General features: G+C 41.5%; 2 long non-coding RNA genes across 3 annotated transcripts in view; one reads left to right on the top strand and one right to left on the bottom strand.

The window, feature by feature from the left end:
• LOC120738154 overlaps nucleotides 1–20,436 on the bottom strand; it is a 42,217-nt gene extending 21,781 nt beyond the window's left edge. Inside the window, exons 1-3 of one of the 2 annotated variants that reach the window (XR_005696908.1) lie at nucleotides 20,250–20,436; nucleotides 19,682–19,760; nucleotides 18,682–18,793 (exon numbers count right to left, since the gene is read on the bottom strand). This is a non-coding gene — a long non-coding RNA (uncharacterized LOC120738154). Of the gene's footprint in view, nucleotides 1–5,949; nucleotides 18,794–19,681; nucleotides 19,761–20,249 lie in introns of those variants that run through there. The other variant, XR_005696907.1, reaches the window with a different exon arrangement.
• On the top strand, nucleotides 1,163–7,770 carry LOC120738155. Its single transcript, XR_005696909.1, has 3 exons — nucleotides 1,163–1,291; nucleotides 3,012–3,019; nucleotides 7,760–7,770. It is a non-coding gene; the product is annotated as an uncharacterized LOC120738155 (long non-coding RNA).
• Nucleotides 20,437–21,150: the final 714 nt, after the last annotated feature.

Here is a 21,150-nt window from a genome sequence, read left to right as displayed (position 1 = left end):
GGTAAAAAGAAAATGGTCATGTGTGGTTTAGAGAGCTAAGATTAGCTGCAGTACAGAGCCAGGAAGGACAATCCTGATCCAAGGTGGAAGACATTTGTTAGCACTATGTTGTATCCCAGAGGGAAACACCCTTTGAATGGAGTACTTACAGGCTAAATAATTTCCATGTAACAGTAAACCACAGACATTCAAGGGCTGTGAATTCATGAGAACATCGACTGGAGTAAACAAGTCATCATAATATGAAAGGTTTTTCTTAGATTTTGATCACATAACAGTTTCTGCTGTAATCAACTCAATCTAGCTCTAGTGTACTGACAGTGGCCAGAGCTCGCAGGCTTTGTATTTTAAAGTGGGTGTCATTGTACCTTGTAGGTTTGTCTGATAGGATTCAATAGGAGTCCCTCAACATGTGCCATCTGCCATCCCAACTCACTCCTAATTCAGACTTTTAGTGCTTTTTGTTCTTGTTTGTACCCTGCACACCAGAAAAAAAACAACGTACGAATGAGTAAAATGCAATGACAATGGGTTTCTGACCAAATGTTTGCATGTGGCCTATTGGGAGTAACTCAAGACGTACACATTTTTTGCCTCTATGTGCAGGCCTATAGGAACTCTGCTATAATACTGTGCAAAAGCCTTGTGCTACCCCTCATTTCTTCATATTTTGCTTCTAAGGAGACAAACTTTCTTGTTATTCTTTAAAGTGTGTTGGTGAATAGTTCTCTGAAAGTCGTTCAAATTTTTTCTTTAACAATTGATTGTTTTTTCACTCGTTTTCTGTCCAGTCCTTGTACCTACCCATTGTCAGAAGAATGTGTTTTGATCTATGAGCCATTCGAGCATAAAAAGACTATCTATAGGAAATGAACTAGGAGATGAACGGTATCTGAAGGTCATGTGTTTAAGAAATTGAGGGAAAGATCCAGCAAAGACCTGACACAGGACCTGAGAGACACATCTGGCCCATTAGTTGATCCATCTAGTGTTTATTGGATCCTCATCAGAAATGGTCTCAATGGAAGGCTGTCTGACAATGAGTCATTCTTAAACAAGGGAAACAAAGGGAAAATACAGACGTATGCCAAATACCACACAAGAACTGGACCGAAAATCAGCGGCAACAGGTGTTGTGGAGTGATGAATCCAGTTTGGGATCGCGTTGACAGAAAACAGAACAAGAGACATCCAAAGAAGAGCTTTGAATGTCCTTGAAGAGGCCCGGAGAGCTATTCCTGAAGTCTAATTAAAGAAATTATAAGAAAGCTTGCCTAAGAGCGTTTAGGCTGTGCTTTCAAATTAGATTGAAAAACTTTTTGACTTATACCCTGTATTTCCATGCAAATCTTTCAATAGATTTCTTTAAAGAAATGTGGGGTGACTCAAGACTGTACAGTGCCATAACTAAGGTTCAAAAGTTGTGTTTATAGGGGAAAACATGCAAAGTTAAGGTGCTGGTCAACAATATAAATCGGAGACACAAAACGACAGCAGAATCCATGCATACTGATGTTCTTTATTATTTATTTTGGCAGTTACTAACTGTGAATAAGTGAGGAAGGCTGCGGTCAGTGGGTCCTACAGTGGTCCATAGAGAATTGACAAAGTAGGAGCCACTCCTCACTGCACCGCAGGTTGTAATTTCAGCCGCACAGGGAGGGCATGCTCATCTTTTTTGCGTGACAGATCTCCAACATAATGCATTGTCAAATAATTCTTAATATGTCCAGTATGACACGATGGCCGTGTTCTCAATATTCAGATTTGCTCTGGCTCATAAATTCAGACGCCACTGCGCGCCATTGGCCCATCAATCAAGACATCTCCACCCCCGCCCCCTCCACTGACTCTTTTTCACCTGTCAGCCCATTTGAATATGAGGTGGCGCTTGGATGGCTTCCAGAAAATAAGCTTCTGGGAGAACAAGGCTCGGCAAGGCTGTTTACACGTGTAGGAATTTTGATTGAGGAATATGCATGGCTCTCCTGAGATTTGACAACCACTCTCACCCCAGTCACAGGTCTTTTCCAGACTTATTTTACACATTATAACGTGCATCACATCATCCTGTAAAAGTCAAGGCTTTACAGATCAATTTGAATATTTACCTCTAACGCTGACCATCATTGTTTGAACAGGCATTTACAAAATTCTTTGGCAAACACACTGACAAGAACTGAAACACTCGACAATGTCAGCACTGGTTTGATGACGAGAACAAACATTGACAGAAGAAGTCAAGGGCTGAAAATCGCTGCCCATCTTTCTTCATGTCCCCTTCAATAAGTCTCCATTTAGACACCCCCCTATAATTGAACTTGTGTAAACAATAATCCATCTAAAAGCAGAAGGCCCATTTAACACAGACTGATTGTCTGCATATGAGGGTAAACAAACAGAGTGCCACTGGATCTGTCATGTCTTGGACCCCTCTAGATAAAGATGGATGGAGGAGTGGAAAAGGAGGGAGGGGAGCCGAGGGACCGGGACAGGCAGTAAAGAGCCACGTCAACTTCTCTCCCTCCTCATGCATTAAATTCAAAGGAAGCTGGTGAACAAAACTCCCACTGATCAATTGTAAGCAAAGGGGAGTGGAGGAGGGGTGGAGGGGTGCGCGAGCCCCTGGTTTGGCATACGTGATCAGCACATCGGGCCAAATGATGTCATCCATCAGGATGGACACTGCAATTTGCCATCTATTTCCTCATCAATCAAACGTGGACATTGGTACAAGGGGGTGGAATGTGCGTGTGTGTGTGTGTGTGTGTGTGTGTGTGTGTGTGTGTGTGTGTGTGTGTGTGTGTGTGTGTGTGCGCGTGCATGCAATGTGTGTCTTCTCAAGAAAGAGGAAAAACAGACCTATCGTGAAGGGCATCAAATGGCATTAACAGAATACAGAAAAGCTCTTATGGTGTCTTATCTACATTAAGAAAGACTTCCTGTCTGTTTAATTTAAATTAGACACAATTCATGAAATACAACATAATTTACTCCAGCAAATTTCCGAGGTGTTAAAGTGAAATTCTTATAAAGCATGCCTTTATTTCCTCAGCAGTCAAACCTTGTTAACAGAATACAGAAGACTGATTTTTTTCCCCCAAATAGCCTATAGTGTGCATGCTCTTTCGTTCGCTTGTTGACCTGCTATCTGTAACTTCACAGCTGTTGGGCAGTTTTGACCTCAGTGCTGCTCTAGCTCTTAAAAATATTCTCAAATAAGATTCTCTAACTTACCAGCAGATGTTATCCTTGCTAAATTTCCCAAAGAGCCCCTTAAGTGTTTAGTGCTAACTTTTCGTTATCTACTATAAACAGCTTTTTACCCAGTGGCACAATTCCCTAAACTTTTTTTAAGCATTCAGCTGGAACAACCTCATTAATGCAGCTTACGTCTGAACAAGCCAAAATTCAATCTTAAAATATTCCCACAAAATGTTACACAAGTTGTCATGAAACTCTTATACACTCCATCAAAGCTACCACCTGGATCATGGTTTATCCTCACATACTAAATATTCTGTAATTCTCCCTAATGCTAAAGTCACAGGCTGGAGAGTTTAGCACGATCAAAATTGGTGTGACCGTGTGTAATCAAGTTGCTATCTTGTTGCCTCTGAAATGTTTGCTTTGAAGATAAGGACCAAGTCTGCAACCACACAATCAGCTGCAGTCTTCAAAGCAACTTTGGTGCATCAAGACAGCAATAAAGTTACAATAAGATGGAGACTGAATGGGGTCAAGTTGGTAATTTGGAGATTTGTAATAATACAGTGATTAGCTGATCTATTGGTGAAAATCTCTCAGAAAATCTGTCATTGTAAATTCTAAATCTGTCGACATCTACATACAAAGAAATCCACATCAAACAGAACTTTCACATTAACATAATTAGTTAAAAAGTTAACTACAAAATGACACAGGAGCCTGGTAACCTTGGTTTTATATAAAAATATAACCAGAATGCAACCAGTTGGCAACCAGTTTCCAAATGATTGTATTAAGTTGCGCTCATCAACGCGGGCTGACACAGGCTGATTGGAACGTGTTAGCAATCTGTCTGCATTTATAAATCTGCTAGTGTAAGTTGGACCTCAGCTTTTTGCACAGGTTGCCTCCTACCAGGCGACCTGTGAAATCACCTTACAACTAAAAGTGGTTGCCCAGAAGTTGAGGGTGTTGCATGCTCAACCTTTGGGCGACCACTTAGCTACTGCAACTACTTGCATTCACTCTCTGACTGCAAAAAAAAATTCTGTGTAAATATCGAGCAACCACCCATTTTTCTTAGTTACAGGGAGGTTTTGTCCTATTTTTACTCTATTGTGACTGAAGTGTAACAGCTCTGAGCTGTAGGAGGTAGACACCGGACCTGTCATTGTATAGCACTGGGACCCTTTGGGTTTTGTGGGTTGCTTGGTTGGTGGGGATCGGGTATGTCCGACTTGTTTAGGTGCATACTGTGGCTTATTGATCTGATTGGGATCTGGAGAGCTGGAGGCTGGTACAACCACTTGGTCTCTTTGTCTTATTCCTCCAGCCTTCTTTGAGCGGTTCTTGAGAAAATACAGGGTACACTGTCCTACTGGTGGAACAGCTTCATGCTTTTTAGACAAGTGGTAGGTGTCAAAGTCCACATTAATGACCAAAGGTGCTACAATGCATTGCGATTAAATGATCCAAGACATCAAGATCATTTTAATACTGTGGCTCAGTTATGCATATTCACATATTTTTTAGTTTTATCTAATGAAGAGGATAAGAATAGCTGCACCTGAGTTGCTCCCGTTTAATGTTTTAATGACTGACACGTGCAAGAGGAACTCTGAGACCTTTTTGGTCATTCCAAAGTCTAGACTTGAGGTCAAGAGTGTTAAAAGTCTTTTCTGTCGGGACCATTAAGCTTTGGAACAGTGTGCCCAAGGGGATCAGGATCTAGTTTCCTAAATCCTACTTAGCACCAGTGGCGGCTCCTGAAAAAAATCTCAGGGGGGGCAATTTTTATGATATCGACTAAAATGACCCATTTAATGAGTACATCAAACAACACAATTTTAATTTGTTGCTAGGTGATTAACTCATACAGTGATACCTCATGCCCACTAGATGGCAACACACAACAGAAAGCTTTCCTCTAGCTACATAAGTTACAGGTAGAAAGCGAAAGAAATTAACATCCAGTAGCCTTTAAGCAAAAATGAATGTGTCCACTTACTCATTACTTAGGCTACATCAATCCAATGTTGTGTGGTGTAATCAAGCAACAATATAAAGCCGGCTGCATCATATAAATCAATATGCACAGCCTGTCAGCCACGACTTGCGCTGGAACCAACTCCGACAAAAAGTCCTGTTGTATGCTTTTGACTTCTCCTTCGTTGCCTGGGTTAGTTGAATTTCGGGCTTGTCAGGTCCCAACTCTTTAACTTGCAGTTTTTCTGCCATTGTCCTTCTGGCAAAAGGGTAGGTTAGAAGCGATCTAACCGAATTTGGGGGAGGCTGTGCCTCAACCGTTAACAATACCGCTGCCATCGTCTCTCTCTGACCTTATAGCTCACTTAGGCTACTGACTGAGGTAAAATTCTAGAACAGCAAATCTTCGCGCGTTTTCTGCAGGGGCGCAATTTTAAGCGCCCCCAAACCATTTAATTCAGCGACGCTGATAGGTCAAATATTTATTATTTTCCCCTGGCAACCATTTAATGATAGGCTATTTCGCTGCATATCAAGGGCGCTTTGACGAGCGCCCCAGAAGAAGAAAAACACCGTTTGTTGGTTGAACTTTAATGAGTCAGCTGGTGAAAATGTTAAAATACGCCTGGCTGTATATGGGCACACACATAGTAAAACTATCATTGATGAATTTTTTAAAAATATATATTTTTACTCCTCCACATTTGGGGGGGCGGAGCCCGAGCGCCCCCTATGGGCCAGCCGCCACTGCTTAGCACTATGCTCAGCTGGCTTCTGATTTTACCATGCATGGCAGAAAAATCAACAGCAAGCACGAAATAATTAAGGAGCACGTAATGTCTTGATTAAGATGGTTTAAACATAAAATTGTCAGGTACAATCTTTATCCCTGACAATAAATTCAGTAAAAATCCAGTATGAGCTTGATATAGTTATAAGTTTTAAAGATATACATACAACATTTTTATTTACAGCAAGTGTGTGCAGACAGCCCTTATACAGCTGCTGGTTGTGCAACATTTGAGTCCAGTGTAATGCTTCTTAAGCGTGTCAAGTATTAAAAAGGGTTTGTAATGACGTGTTGGAAAGAAAAGGCAAGTTCTGGCACCATAATGTGTACATACTGTTGAATGAGCAACTTTCCATGAGTCAATGTAGTCCAAAATAGTCTTCACTTGTAGATTTCCGTGTGCTGACCTCATTATTTGAAACAATGGCCACTTTTAGCACTGATCAGCATATGTATAGTCCACCTTAACGTCTTCCTCTTAATATTGCCAGTACAACTAGGATTTTTACTACCTTTGCTATCAATACTAATAAACCATTTATCTGTAATCTCACCACCATGATCTGACCCAGCAGTTTAGAGCCACTACCACTCTCTCCCTCATCACTTTCCTCTTCTTACATTGCTGAGATAATGGTCTTCTTCCCCTCTGGGGGGAAAGAGTGACTGGTCTTCTCTGGGACTGGAGAAGATCAAGTTCACCTCATTATTAACCTACACACCCCCTCTGACCTTTCCAGCTCCCACCCACCAGGCAGCAACATGTGCATCTCATTGCGGCGGAGAGGAATCATTGGCCCCGTTTTTCACCCTGGCCTTCCCCGACTGGCTTATGCGGAGATCCAGAGCTGATTTATGAGCCTAAGCAGATTGGTCCCAAGTGAGTTAGATGGTTTGCGAAATGTGACGCATGACTAAGGTTTGGCACAAGTGCTTCTTGCGTGATTGTCAAACAGGCGGAGTCAGAGTGATTTAGGAGGTCTCCCTTTTTAGAGTCTGGATGTCATGATTTTTAAAAAATTGTGCAGAAAAAAAGAGGAAAAAAGTCAGCACTGTTATGTTGCAATCTTTATCTTTATCTATCGCAGTACCAGCTGTGATTTTTTAAAAATCCTACGTAAAGACACTCAGAATCTTCAGAGAAATAGCAAACTTGTATTTACTAATATTAAACACTTGGTAGTGTTTTCTGAGTGTCTGTAAACCCTTGTGGATGCTGGAATGATGAAAACTTAATGGATGTTGATCTATCAAGTCCATAACCTTAAATATAACTAAGCCTGCATGTTTCTTTTTGAATGCATTTCTTCACTGACACATTTATTCCTCATCGGGTTTGCATGGGAGGGTTTTTATTGCATATTAATTGCTAATATCTACAAGGCAGATGGTGAATTCCTGCAAGGCCCAAGTGCTTGGTGCACTTATGTTTGCAACGATGGACTGTTTGAAATCTTATTACTTCTCTCATGTGGGGTTAATCAACCAAGCGCCCGAGTATCAGCTATTATAAAACGTAAGTTCCTTTGATCCAGAATTTCGTGGCACTGTAAACAAACATGGGACACCCTTTATGCGTCTTTCCTTTTGCCTTTTTTTGTTTCCTTCCTGCAAACGATTGTGGCGTCTAAATTCATTTCATTTTAAATGTTATAAAACGATACGCAAAATATGTGGAATGCAGAAAGGCATCCTCAAAGTGCGACACACCTAGTGTTGGTGTGCAGCAGATGAGACGCAAAACAGAAGGACAGAGGGCCAATAGTTTCGTAAAAGGAATAAATATGCAAAAAGAACAAATATGCAAAAAGAACAAAAAGTAGAGGTACTGTAGAAAACACACACAGACACACACACCCCACAAATCCTCTATTTCTCACTTACTCTCTTTCTCACTCTCTTTTTCACTCTCTTTGTCATCCAGTCTCAGTGATAGCGAGAGTGTTGGCATCCACTCGGGCTGGGAGATGTTCTAAGACCTCTTCTCACTTTGTGCCAGCTCTGCTATACCCTAGTGGGTGTGCGTTTAAGTTTCCCCATCTGCTTCTGTTCACATTATCTAGCTCCAGGGCAGGCACCTTGCCTAAAATACACACATGCACACACATGCACTCGCGCAAAGACACACACATACTCTGAGTTTCATCTTTTGTGCTGATGACGCAGTTTTAGAGTTGTGTGAAGCCCACACACACGGCTTAGCAGGGGTGTTTTTTTTATCTTTACCTTCCTTTTCTTTCTCGACAGAACAGGCGAAATCAAGAGGAAGTGCTGGCCTCTGGAGAGTGGAGGCCGCTAACTTCCTCTGAGCGTTGTGATCACTGGCTGCTCATCCCTGGAGGTTAAATCAGCGGTGGAGCACAGAGGACGTAAGGGAGCAAACATCACTGGCAGCTCTACTGTGAACTAGGGGCCAAATTTGCATCAGAGTTCTTCTTTTTTTAAATGCCTCCTCAATCAGATCACATTCTTCAGCACTGGGTTATGACTTTCGAGGTACGAGCACGCAAAAATAAAAGCTCCACAAGCTTCCGACTATTAAAGAACACTGATGATGAGCTGGGAAAATAAAGGAAGCGAATAATATGTAAGGACAACGTGTAAATGCCCAAAGTGCTTTGCAATGTCATGCTGTTAATTCAAAGCCTAACACTGAGTGCATGTGACTGAGAAAGGGTTACAATGAAAAAGAAGGAAGCTGCCAGTGTTTATTTCCCTGGGACCATCTGATGTGGCTGTGGTCTCTTTTCTTTGCTATGACTGGTGCCATAAAAAGCAGATTGAGCTGTCTGCTCGAGGGATCAAAGGTCAAACTCATCCTGTCAGAAGGAGGCTGGTGGTGAGCCACAGGGAAGGGTTGGGGGTTGTGACCTGTTGATTGTCCAAGGTATGATGGACTGGGAGAGGGCAGGGGGAGGTTGCCGTACGTGGCTCCCGCTGACCTATGAGGAAAATCAGTGGCGACACGAGGTGACACTGGGTGGTTGGGCAATTTTGTCACCACCTGGCGCTCTTTTTGAAACGCGAGAAAGGAAAAAGAGACGGTTGAGGAGGAGAAAGAGAGAGGAAAATATGTCCAGCAGGGGGGCTGTTCTTCTAAGGATATTTTAGTTCAAAGATTTAGGCGGACATCATTCAGAGTTACTTGAAACTACATCAGTGGAGGTTAAAAATAAAAGAACCATGAGGTACCTGGCATGATCACATGGCTATTATGTAACCAAAATTCACGATATTGCCTCAATCCATCTCTGGAAGCAGCATCCCAACAAATTAATGCACGGAGGCAGGCAGGGGAGGCGATCGGCCTCCATGCGCTGCAGACCATCAGCGATGACACCTTCCTTACAGTAAATCCACATGAAAACTAAGAGACCCTGACAGCCAAGCAGCGCCATCAAACAAACAATCCCCCCCATTTATAAACGAGTGCTTTCACATGCCTCGTCTGGGAGGCAGACGTCGTGTGCATGCCTGTCTGTTTGCCTCCCCTCTGCCTTATAGATTTACATTTGCTTATCTGTTTGCCTTTACTTATTCATATCTGCGTTTTGGGCACTCCTTTCTTGCCTCTTGATATTTGTCAATATAGGCTTGACCTCAGTGGGCCAAGTCTCTCCTCTGAAGTGGGAGCTGGTGATAGCCTTGAAAACAGACCTTTAAATTAAACGAGGGAGAACACAGATTGTTGTATAATTCATCTAGACCCCCCGCCGAGGATCCTCTGTGCAGTCGTGTTACTGTCTAGATTAGAATTTCCTTTTGTTGCTGCCTGTTTGTGTAATACACAATGTAGATCCTGCCAGGGCCCAGTAAATTACCTCTTTAAACATTCATTTGCCTTAACCAAGAGGAAGGGGGAGAGGGAGCGGAGGGGAGAAAGGGAAAATCCTCTTGATTTCACATACAATGAATAAGTTAATAAAAAGATTTCTTCCCTCTCCTGTGCATGCATTTTTTCCTCCCCTCCACACTTGAAATCATCCTTACCAAATCAAAAAGTAAGAGGGAAAGAGAAAGGGAGGGAGGAAGAAAGAAAGACAGAGAACTACAGTGAGACAGAGAATGTCTGCGTATGCAGAAGTACAACAACAACAAGAAAGAGGAGAGGAGTGAAGCCGATTGGAGAGGAGAGAGGAAGCAGGAGAGAGAGAGAGGGAGACAGAGAGAAAGAACCAGATGAGCTCTTGGAATGATGTGCCTCATAGTCCCCGCTTTCGTATCCCAAAATACCTGGTGCTGGAAATGTGAAAGCCAGGCGCACGACGGACGCCATTCCCCAGAGAGGCTCCGCTGGTATCATTAGCGAGGGAAACGGCGGGCTCAAGTGGCGTACAAACTTCAGCAAAACGTCAAGCGAGAGAAATGTGCACGCATTGCGCCTCTTTTTTCCCCCCTCCCCTCCCCTCTTTCCCCCCTTTTTTCTCACTCTCCCTCTCTCTTTTTTCTTTCTCTGTGTTGTGTTTCAGATACGACACCACTCTTCTACCAAATTAATATTTCTCAAAATAAAAGCCAGGACAACTTTAAACTAGCGAGTGAAGAAAAAGGGAGGGAAGAAAGGAGGAGAGACAGAGAGGGAAAGAGAGAGAGGGAGAATTCGGTTCAGTTTGCACGCTTCCTGTGAAGTGGAGTCTCTGTCTTCCTGCTCCTCTCATTTTGAGGTCTGCGGTTTTGTTGTCTCCGTCTTGGAGTCAGCTCCATCTAACTGATGAGGTCGTCACAACTGCTTATGAATGCCAAATGAAGAAGCGCAGCAAGCATCCGTGCTACCAGGGGGACATTTCCATATAGTTTGTATGATAAGCAGAAATCATCCTTGACCCGGACAAAGCATTTTCAAATTGCTGGACCTGTGCTGGCATTTTGAAAACACAGAATAATACGTCAACCTAGCCTGCAACCACATTGACTCTGGTGCGCTTCTGCTGTGCGCTTTAGTTGAAACTTAACAGATACCCATTTAAAATGAAAGTGTTGTTCTGTCATGTGAAATAATACCTCATATTAACACATTCAGAACAGTGGAGTCACTTATAATTGCCTCTTAAGTGATATTGTGGTTCTTCTCTCCCAAAGCCATCGGGATGGCACGGCTACAATGCACAACTGTAATCAAACGGGACAGCGACCGCCCTTTGACGACTGGCTGCTGAGTGGGGCCAAATATGTCTTTTCTACGTGGTGCCGTCTGTCAGAGACGTAATTACAAGTTAGAGCTAAATAAACAAACAGCTGCAGCCTGACTGCCCCTTCAGGAGCTGTTTGGTGGCTGCTGCCGGAGATGCACGCCTGCTTTGCTGCAGCACAATCACAGGCATTTTCTATATGCAGTTCACTAGACACATACACACAGCACAACTAACCCTGCTATCATGCAAGAACTGACATGTACTCCATACCGCCTAATGGCAATTCTAGCACAGGGATAAATATATATATGTATATAATGCACACATTCAGACGTACACAATGCATAATTTGGGATGTGACGCCCTATAGAGAGGAGAGAGAGGATTTTCCTGTCTGAGGAAAAAAGAAGGCACAAACTAACAATTAGCCTTTATTTTAATTGGAGCATTTCAAAGTAAATCAGAGGGCCCACTCAGGCCTAACCAAAAGTACAGAGTGGTGCTAAACTTGGAGGGCGCAGAGCTGTTTTCCACCTCTCCTCTTTTAGACATAAAGAGGAGGGACGTATAGATGCATACAGTCGAGAGCCAAACTGAGACCTGCTCCGGCGTCTCAGTGAAACATATTTGTGGTAAACCGCGACAAAATCAGACAACATGTGAAACATTTGCCTCCCTTCGGGGAAAATTACAGGTGGTGAACAATTTAATGTGCGTGCTGTGTACTTAAATGTGTTTGAGACCAGCGGATGACACGGCGTTAGACGGTCATTAACAGCTGACACAGTTTAAACGGGCCCAGCGTTTAAACAGCTGGAATCCGGAGCAGAAACTAAAATTGAGCATGCTTCCGACTAATGTGATGTTAAACTATGATCTGGTGTGACACGTCGGATGAAAAGAGAACACTTTGTGTATAGCAGTTTGCACAAACTGACAGCCTTGTTTGTTCAACGTTATTTTAAAAGACAACTACAAATCTGCTCCGACGTCTATCTTTGGATTGTTTTTTGGGATTTTCTCAGAGAATAACTTCATATTTTTGAATTTGGTAAGACCTGTGCCATATTTAGACATACAGAAAGTACTTATATTTTAGTGGAAAAAGAACCCGTGTGGAGCATTTTTATGCTAAAATGCTAACAGGCTTTTCACTCAAATTTGATTATTGCCAAAGCTGCTATTGTTTTTATCTGATATGTCACCTTTCAATTAAAAAATATTCCAATTAAACCACTTTTTAAACAAATAATCAGATTCACTGAAGGCCACAAACAGAAGAAACACTAAAGCGAATTTAAATTCCTGGAAATTGGAGTTGAGCAACCGATTGTCAAACCAAGCAGTAATTATAGCTAGCACTTAAGCCAATGTATGACCATCTGATCAATCAAAGATATGGGAGGAGAGGAGACAGGACCGACCATAAAAACAGTTACTGCTGCTCCTCCAGTTAATCCAGATGCTTTCCGGTGAAAGTTTTTGGAAACTGTCCTGGGGAATGGACACTGCAGATGTGAATTCTTAAAGCTGCCGGCTTCCAAAATGTGTTTTCTCTTTTATTTATTTGTTTTTTGTTACAACTACCCAGCTACTAATTGATGAACTGTCAAACTGAGAAGCTGGTATGACTATCTTAATACTGCTGGATTGTATTTCTTTTCCGAGAGACAGGCAGGTAATAAACTAAAGAGCAAGGCCAGCAAAAAAAGAAAAAAAAAAACGTGAAATTCAAACTATGTGAGGAATCTGTTATGTGTGTCAAACTGCTGTTTAGGGACTTCATTTGGTTTCTCCGATCAGAACATGCCTTTCGTGAGATGAGGATCCTGCAGCTTTCTTAGAAAAAGGTAGAAAAAAAATATTTGCAAAGATTGTCCAACACCAAACACACATAACAAATTTAAGATGGATTAATATTTTCTGGCAGAAAAAGAGATGCACTCTTTAATTAATCTGAGTGTCCAAAAATAAAATAAAGCTAGGGGGGGAAAAAAGTGCATGGTATGAAATCAGTGAGGGCAGTAAGCAGAGTTGATAGGTCGCTGCTGTTTTTCAAACTGTGTTACACTGTCCCCTGCAGAAACATTAGCCACTGATAGTGGTTTTAGAGCAGCTAATGTGCTGATAACACATTACATTTGAAGGTTTCAGTGCTTTGAAACACTGGAGGGATGAGGTGTGGGAATCCAATCCATTAGATAAAGCCAACAGTAATAGGTATCCAGTATCAAAGGAATATAGTCTAAACTGCAGGGGCTTTGGATGCACTCATTGCTATTTATTGTTTTAAGTGGAGCTTTATGCACAGGAGGTGATATCAACACACTAACAAAACCCTTTCAACACCAGTGGGCTTTGAGTGACATCAAATGTGTCTATTAACCAACCTCTTGACAAGCCAAGGTGATTCATCTCTACTGTGCTGCCTCTGTGTGTGTGTGTCTCTGTGTGTGCACACGTGCACGTGCGGATGTTCTCATCCCAGATACTGATTTGAATGTAGCCTAACAACAAACCGAAATCCCAACATTAACTATTTTAACAACTCGTTAGAAGTGATTTTCAAAGTCACTTTCTTTTTTCTTTTCAAATTCTACCCTCCAAAATTTGGACTTTTCTTCTAAACCGGTGCCGGATAAAAACAAAAACAATGAAAAAAAAATTTAAACACAAAAATCCCAAAAAGACCAAACCTAATTTCTTCCCTTCAAAAGAACGGACTCTGTGACTTGCTTAGTACAATAAATTGTTAAGACCGAATCTCTTTTGTGTATGGCTTTTGGTATATTAAAAAAATAATTAAATAAAAATTAAAACAAAAGTTAACCATCATTCGCTGACAGCTCACCAGATTCCTGAAGCCTGGTGGCTAAACCCAATGCCATTCGGAAAAAACAACAAGAGGCCCTAAAATCAAAGTCCCCCTTCAGCTCAATCACTCTGGCTGCCTCTCCCAAACACTAATAATCACTTTCCTCCCTTCCTTTTTTCTCCCTTGTGTGAAACATCGCATTGCCTTTGATTGGGCTGTTTAAATGATTAGCACACCACCTCGGCAGAGACGGCTGGCAGTGGCACCGGGGAGAAGGGGAGCGCGAGCCCCCCGCTGAGTGTGCTGAGATGCACGGTGTAGAGATGAGGCATGGACCCCCTGTCACATCACAAGAAGATGGCGTCCAATAAAGGCTCACAATGGCCACAACTCTCCCGCAGTTTGTCTAGCTTACCTACATGTTTTCACTTAGTATTTGTTCCCTAGAGGCTTGTTTTCAATGTGTGTGTGTGTGTGTGTGTGTGGGGGGGGGGGGGGGGGGGTAAGTATGTGTGTGATGCAAATCTGGGTGCTGTGTATGGCTTCACATCTACCACCTAAGCGTAGTGTAAAATTTAATGTCCAAAGTCACAGATGCAAAAGACCAGAGAGAAAGGAGGTATTTTTCAGCTGCAAAATAATCCCTGCTTGTACCTGATCTGACACTACACCAAAGTACAACGTGAGGACAGTTTTCAAGGAGTTTATTCTACCCAGAATCCTCTGTACTGGCGAGCACAAAGAGTAACAACACCGTCATACAGCGCGCCTTTGTAGAGGAAAAATGCACGGCCTTCATCTTTGACTACTTAACGTCTAAAAGGGGTGAATTGTGGTGACCGTTGGTATTCAGTGGCCATAGTTCCTGTGGGCAGACTGGAAAAATACAAGTGGGCAAACAATTGGAACAAGCAAAAAGATAAAAATTAAAATATGAAGCCACTGCCAACGCCAGTTATTTTTTCTTTCCCTCCTCACTTTGAGGACACAACTTTGGTCTCGATGCCCAGAGTCTTAAATGAATAGCATGGAGAGAGACTTTGATGTGACAATCATTCCCAAGTTAATTTGTCTTCAGTCACAAGCGCTCAGGGCATCTAGTGTGCAATCAGTAGAAAGACAAAGAATCACTATAGAAAAAGATGTTTTCCAAATAATGTTCTCACTTTGATATGCTGGCTGATCAGTGCCTACCTAAAGGCGAGGATGAAAATTTAAGAAATCAAGACAATGCATCAGTCAGACACAATTATTATGCAATATGTAGCCATTCTTTAATGTCTCTCCTTTGCGTTTGTTCCTGGAAACACACACACACACACACACACACACACACACACACACACACACACACACACACACACACGTAATTCACACAAATACTCACGCGGATGCATCCAAAATGTTACACTATGTCTACACTATCTGAAAGGGAACAAGCTACATGTTGTCAGTGTCATCAAATTGTGCCTTTAACTGTTATGTTTCTAAGCGTTAATATTCAGTCAGTTTCTTTTTAGATAAATGTGGAAGACAAATATGGCTGAATCTAAAGACATTTAACTAGATCTCAGATGCAAATCGTGCACATAACTGCACAGAGTCAAATAAAACACCATGTGCAATGTGTTTGTTTAAAAAAAAAAAACACTTGGTAGTTAAAAAATTAATGGAAATGTGAGCTAGTTTAGATAACTTTTATCCTCACCTGCTATGAGCAAGCCAGTCTATTTCTTGTTTTCGCCTTAATGCAATGAATTGTTATTGAATATTGCAAATTCTTTAAATTATGCCTTTCATCATCTCGGTCCTCCAACACTTTTACTTGACTCTGCCTTTACTTTAGTTCATTAGAGCAATTCACCAACTCGTTTTTCACAAAGAGTCCTTTTAAGAAGAATAAAGGGTTTGCCTTTTAATGCACTTGCATGTGTACAGCTGCAGCCATGTGATCATGAACCATATCTGTAACTTTAACAATAATTTTGGGCTGCTGGGGTAGTTTATTTTTTTATTTTTGCAGTTGGTTTGCTCATAGGGGGAAAAGCTTCTTCTACTCCTCTGTGGTATGAGAACACGAGCAGTTTCAAAGAGCTCTGCGTTCCTTGTGCTCTTCTGCCACCCGGTGGCCACTGGGGAGAACAGAGAAAAATCTCCAAAGAGGTTTTGCCTGCAGAGGTTGATCATGTCTCATCCTGCATCAAAATCTCATGATTGTATCTTAGGAGATTCTTAGCCATCAGCCTGGAAGGCAAAAAATAAAACTCTCTTAACTCTCTTTTCTTCACATTCTTCTGTCTTCCCTTCTCTTTATGTCTTTGTCAGTGGCATGACAGCTGATACCCCTTTAAAGACTAAGACAATTAACTTTCTTGCGGGTGCAAAATAAGCAATAAGGGGCTTGCAGTGGGGGTGGGCTGGGACTCTTAAAGACAGAAAAGGAAGCTGTCTGTTTACCCACGTCATCATTAAAGTGACGACCAACACTCGCCCAATGGGCTCATCTGCATAATTGAATAGAGTTAAGAGTTTCACCAAAGCCCATGATTTCAGGCGCGCGTGTGTGTGTGTGTGTGTGGGTGTGTGTGTGGACTCTGGAGACTCAGTTTCTTCCTCTTGGTACAAACGTCATCATTAGACCTCCTTAGCCCAGCACATAACAAAGAGTTAGCTCATTACTGACAAAAATATCTTTGCTAATGTCCCCCTCGCTTTGTCCGTTTCTCTTCTAATCTCTCTTGGCACAAGTGACTTCAAATTCATGATGATAACATGGAGGAGAGAGCGAGAGAGGGGAAAAAGAAGAGAAAAGAAATGTGCACAGAGGAACTGGAAGAGAAAAAGAAACAGCTTCAGTGACATGGCCACACTGTGTGTACAGAGATAGGCATGCCAAAATACAGAGAGAATAAAAAGAAATGAAAGAGCTTTCTTGCTGGCAATATTCCTGCCAACATCTGTCACAGGCAATGCTGGCTGTGTGAAGGTGTGTCTGTGCGCTATACAGTATGTGTCTTCCATGCGTATGGCTGTGTATTTGCTCCTTAATGCGAACGGAATACATATTCATGTCGCGCGAGAGCGTGTACATCTGTGTACGTATCCAGCAAACGTGTGTTTACGTGATTCCATCTGAATGTCTGCAGGAGTATGCATTCACACGCATGGGTACTTGTGCATGTACCTCCAAAGCCTCCCCTCCTCATTTCCTGCATATTTTTGTATACGTGTGAGAACGAGAGACTGCAGTTTCTATGCGCGCGAGGCCGACCCATACATCCAAAGCTTCCTCATTTACCCCGTATTTGTAGGTGTGTGTCTGTGTGTGTAGGTTTTGCGCGTGGCGACGTGCATATGTGTGCGCACACTCCAGTATGCCATTAAGATGAGCTATGACAGCTGTAGCCTCTTCACCCTGCAGCCCTCCTTTCTGCTTCTCGAAATGTGCCTCCTGCTTGTCATAGAGGATCTTGGCCTCTCGCTACCACCACATATCAAACTGCTGAACAGAGGTGGAGAGAGTGCAGCAATATTTTACTCAAGTACAATCACTGCAACTTCAGGAAGTGGCCCTTTTGAATAGTGTTGCAAGGCTGGCTTCAGTCAGAGCTGAATGAGATGATAGAAAAGTGCTTTTAAATGAATCACGGAGAAGTAGGCAGAAAAAAAAAAGGTTGTGTTACACTCAATATAGCTTTTCAAGGAAAATAAGAGATGAAATAACTAGTTAATTTCTACCTTTGGTCTTGAGTGTATCTAACAGACGAAAGGGGCTAAGAGGGGAAGTGAGGAATGTTGATCGCACACATCAGAAAATACAGATAAAAAAGTGCGCTATAAACGAAAGAAACGGATCTCATGAGAAGCATTGGATTTGTTATTTAGCGGCGATGTGAAAACAACTTATCACACCTTTTCTAGCTCTGTCACAATACCTGCAGCCAAAGGAAAGAATTTTAAGGTCAGTTATGAAAGACATCAGAACGTCCGCTAAGCCGTTACTCAGAAATGAGGTATAAATTCCACTGAGCAGGGAGACGTTAGAAAATGACAATTACAGCAAGGACGGTGGAATAACATCGTAAATTTTTAGGGCAGTAAACATCAAGCTTTCAAAACAACTTTTTTGTGTATTCTATCAAAACTACAAGCGAGTCTGGCATGAATTACAGTATCTCTGACCCTGGATAGCCTTTAATGGGCCAATTTTTAATTTGACTGGCCAGATGTGAGCCTATCTTTTTGTCTGGACGTCCTTATTTGGCCTTATATCTGTTTGGTAGTGTTGGAGTAACAGGCACGAAGGTTATTCCTCATCAGGTCATGCATTGCATTCTCTTTTTTTCTTGCAGTACCAACCTTAATGCCTCTACCTCCCTCTGGGTGCTGTTCCTGCCCAGTTTGATCCAGGAACTTTTTATCCATTTGTACCTTGCTTCTGATATCCTGAACATCAAGAAGGACTGACATACCTTCATCTTCTAGGGTAGCCAACGCTTCCCTGTTCAAGGTGCTTTACTACATGTGAGACTAACTGACCACGTGTTTTATTAGTAACATATTCTTTTCCTAGACCTGAGATTTAAAGTGCATGGCAGAGTTTACCAGCTGTCTACAGTCAGCAGATTCGGTGGTAATTTAAATTTAGCGTTAGCGGAAGAGTTAGCATAAGCGGTGCAATGACGTTTTATCGAACTTAACTGGCTTTTACTGCCCCCTAGTGGTCACTTTGCTAACTTCAGAACACTTACGTCAGTCTAGCAACACCTCAGCTGTTTGTTGTGCTCCTTTCTGATGTCTGGATAATCCGTGGGGATGATTGACATGAAGGCTTCTCTTACAGGTCAGGGAAAGTTCATGAACCTAACAACCAAAGCCACAGTGTAAAATTTGTGGGCCACATGCAGGAATCCATCCCACCTGACAAACCATCCTACCCGTTGTTTCTACGCATGCGCACAACAAGAAATTCAGTGGCAAACTGTCCTACCTTTGTGAATATAAGCTACAAACATACTCTGACGGGTGAAATTAAGTGCCAAACCGTCCTACCTTTGTAAAGGTGACGTACAAGCATACTTTAACAGCTAAAATTAAGTGGCGAACCATCCTACCTTTGTGAATATGCGCTAGAAGCATAATTTTACAGCTAGGTAAGATGATTCATCTTACCTTTGTTAATAAGAGCTAGAAACATACTCTGACGGGTAAAATTACGTGCCAAACCATGCTACCTTTGTGAATGTGACCTACAAGCATACTTTAACGGGTAAAATGAAGTGGCAAACCATCCTGGCTTTATGAATGTGAGCTACAAGCATACTCTGATGGGCAAGGTTAAGTGGCAAACCATCATACCTACTTACATTTGTGCTGGAATTACTCTGTGACAGCAGAAATGTACATAAACTACTTACGGTAGGACGTTTTGCCAAAGTAGAACGTTTTGTCAGAACACTGGACTAGTGAATTTACCGGTTTGGGCTTAAATTGTAAGAAATAACTGTGTAAAATTACAGAAAAAGTTCTCCTGTAATTATAAAACACAAATACTTTGTTAATTCACAGAAAAATCTTTGTTTTTATTTTTACTACAGTCATAAATTTCTATAGTTTATAATTTTAAAAAAAAGAGGTTTTACTGTAATTGTTTAACTGTTACTTAATTACGTTGTCATAGTATGATTGGCAATGGGAAAGGTCTTTATAAGAAGAAAAGAACAGTAAAAAGTCCAAAATTTATGCACTCACTTTTTCCAAAGCCGTCAAGTTGAATTAGTCTTTGCCTGGCCGATTCTAGCCCCCTGGGCCTTATGTTTGACACCCCTGCCTTAAACAGTGAAGAGAGATGAATGAAGAGCTGCACACCTCTCAGGTTTCAGTCACAAATACTTCAACTAAATCCAAGTTTTCTCTGTATCTATACACTTAGTCTCAGGATCACAGTTTTCAAACAGTTATCCTTCTTTTCTCTTCTACCTTGTTAGCTAGCGCACATGAACTGTAACGTGAAGTAAACACATTTTTTAACTTGTGTATTTTAGCTAACATATTAACGGACTTTTCACAGTAAATGGCAATTTTTTTAAGTACTGTACCGCTTTCAGTAGCTAAATTAAATGCAAACAATGGCAGAATAACTGTCATACAATATAGTGAGACAATACCAAAAGCTAGCTTCCACAGCGAGTTTCTCTGAAAGTGCTCGGCAAAAAAGTCCAAAATTCACCACCTTCTCGCATAAATGAATGAACATAAAGAAGTAACAATTAACCACAACATGCTGCTAAGCGTATCGTGCTTTTTGTGTGATAATTACCTTCAACAGGGGAAAACCAGAGAGGAGATAAGTGAAGAGATTACCACTGAGCGGAGATTCCTCCTACTGGAGCCCTAAGGCATTACCAATGGGTCAAAGGACAATCAAACCAGGTAAAACCCTGTATTAGCCATTTCTACTCTTTGAATTCTGGGTGCACACTTCTACAGCAGCACAGTCAAAGTAATTGTCAAGGTAACAGTAAAATTAAAATTATTTCATATATATATATATATATATATATATATATATATATATATATATATATATATATATATATATATATATCCAGGTTTTCAAACGCACGGTGCTTGACATGGATGATGCTGAAACTTTGTTTTTAACACTTCGCTTCACTTCAGCTCATCTTCATCTAGCACACAGACCAGGTGTACCGCATTTTTGTACACTGCATCCATCAATAGATGATCTCTGCAGGTAGATGCAGGTACTGCCACCACTGAACAACAATTTCTCCCGTTCATTGCTGAATTTCTCCTTGATTCATCTGAAAAATTTAACATAACTATAATTTGGAGCTGTTGAAGACAAGGTAATGATAACGTACATACTACCTCGGTTCAGCCATTTAAAAATGAAAACAAACAAACAAAAAACTAAACAAAATTCCAAAACAGCTGAGTTGCTCTTTTTTCATTATTATTAAAATAGCATATTTATAGGTAGAGGCCTGATCTACCTTCCATTTCAGTTGGTGGCACTATAATGTTGTTTCCAAACTGTCATTAAATTCAAGAATAAGAAGAAAACGGGTTAAAGTTTACGCAGACTTTATATGACCCTATACTCTTTGAATCGGTGAATGAGTAGAAGTTCCATTTACCACATGATTCACTCGATATAATGTCAGTATTTACTGTCAGGTTGAGTTAACTTACTC

This window comes from Simochromis diagramma, unplaced genomic scaffold (genome assembly GCF_900408965.1).
Source record: "Simochromis diagramma unplaced genomic scaffold, fSimDia1.1 OVJJ01000402.1, whole genome shotgun sequence".
NCBI lineage: Eukaryota > Metazoa > Chordata > Actinopteri > Cichliformes > Cichlidae > Simochromis > Simochromis diagramma.
The sequence above is the reverse complement of the archived record's forward strand: the minus strand, read 5'-3'. Positions and strand labels throughout refer to the sequence as shown.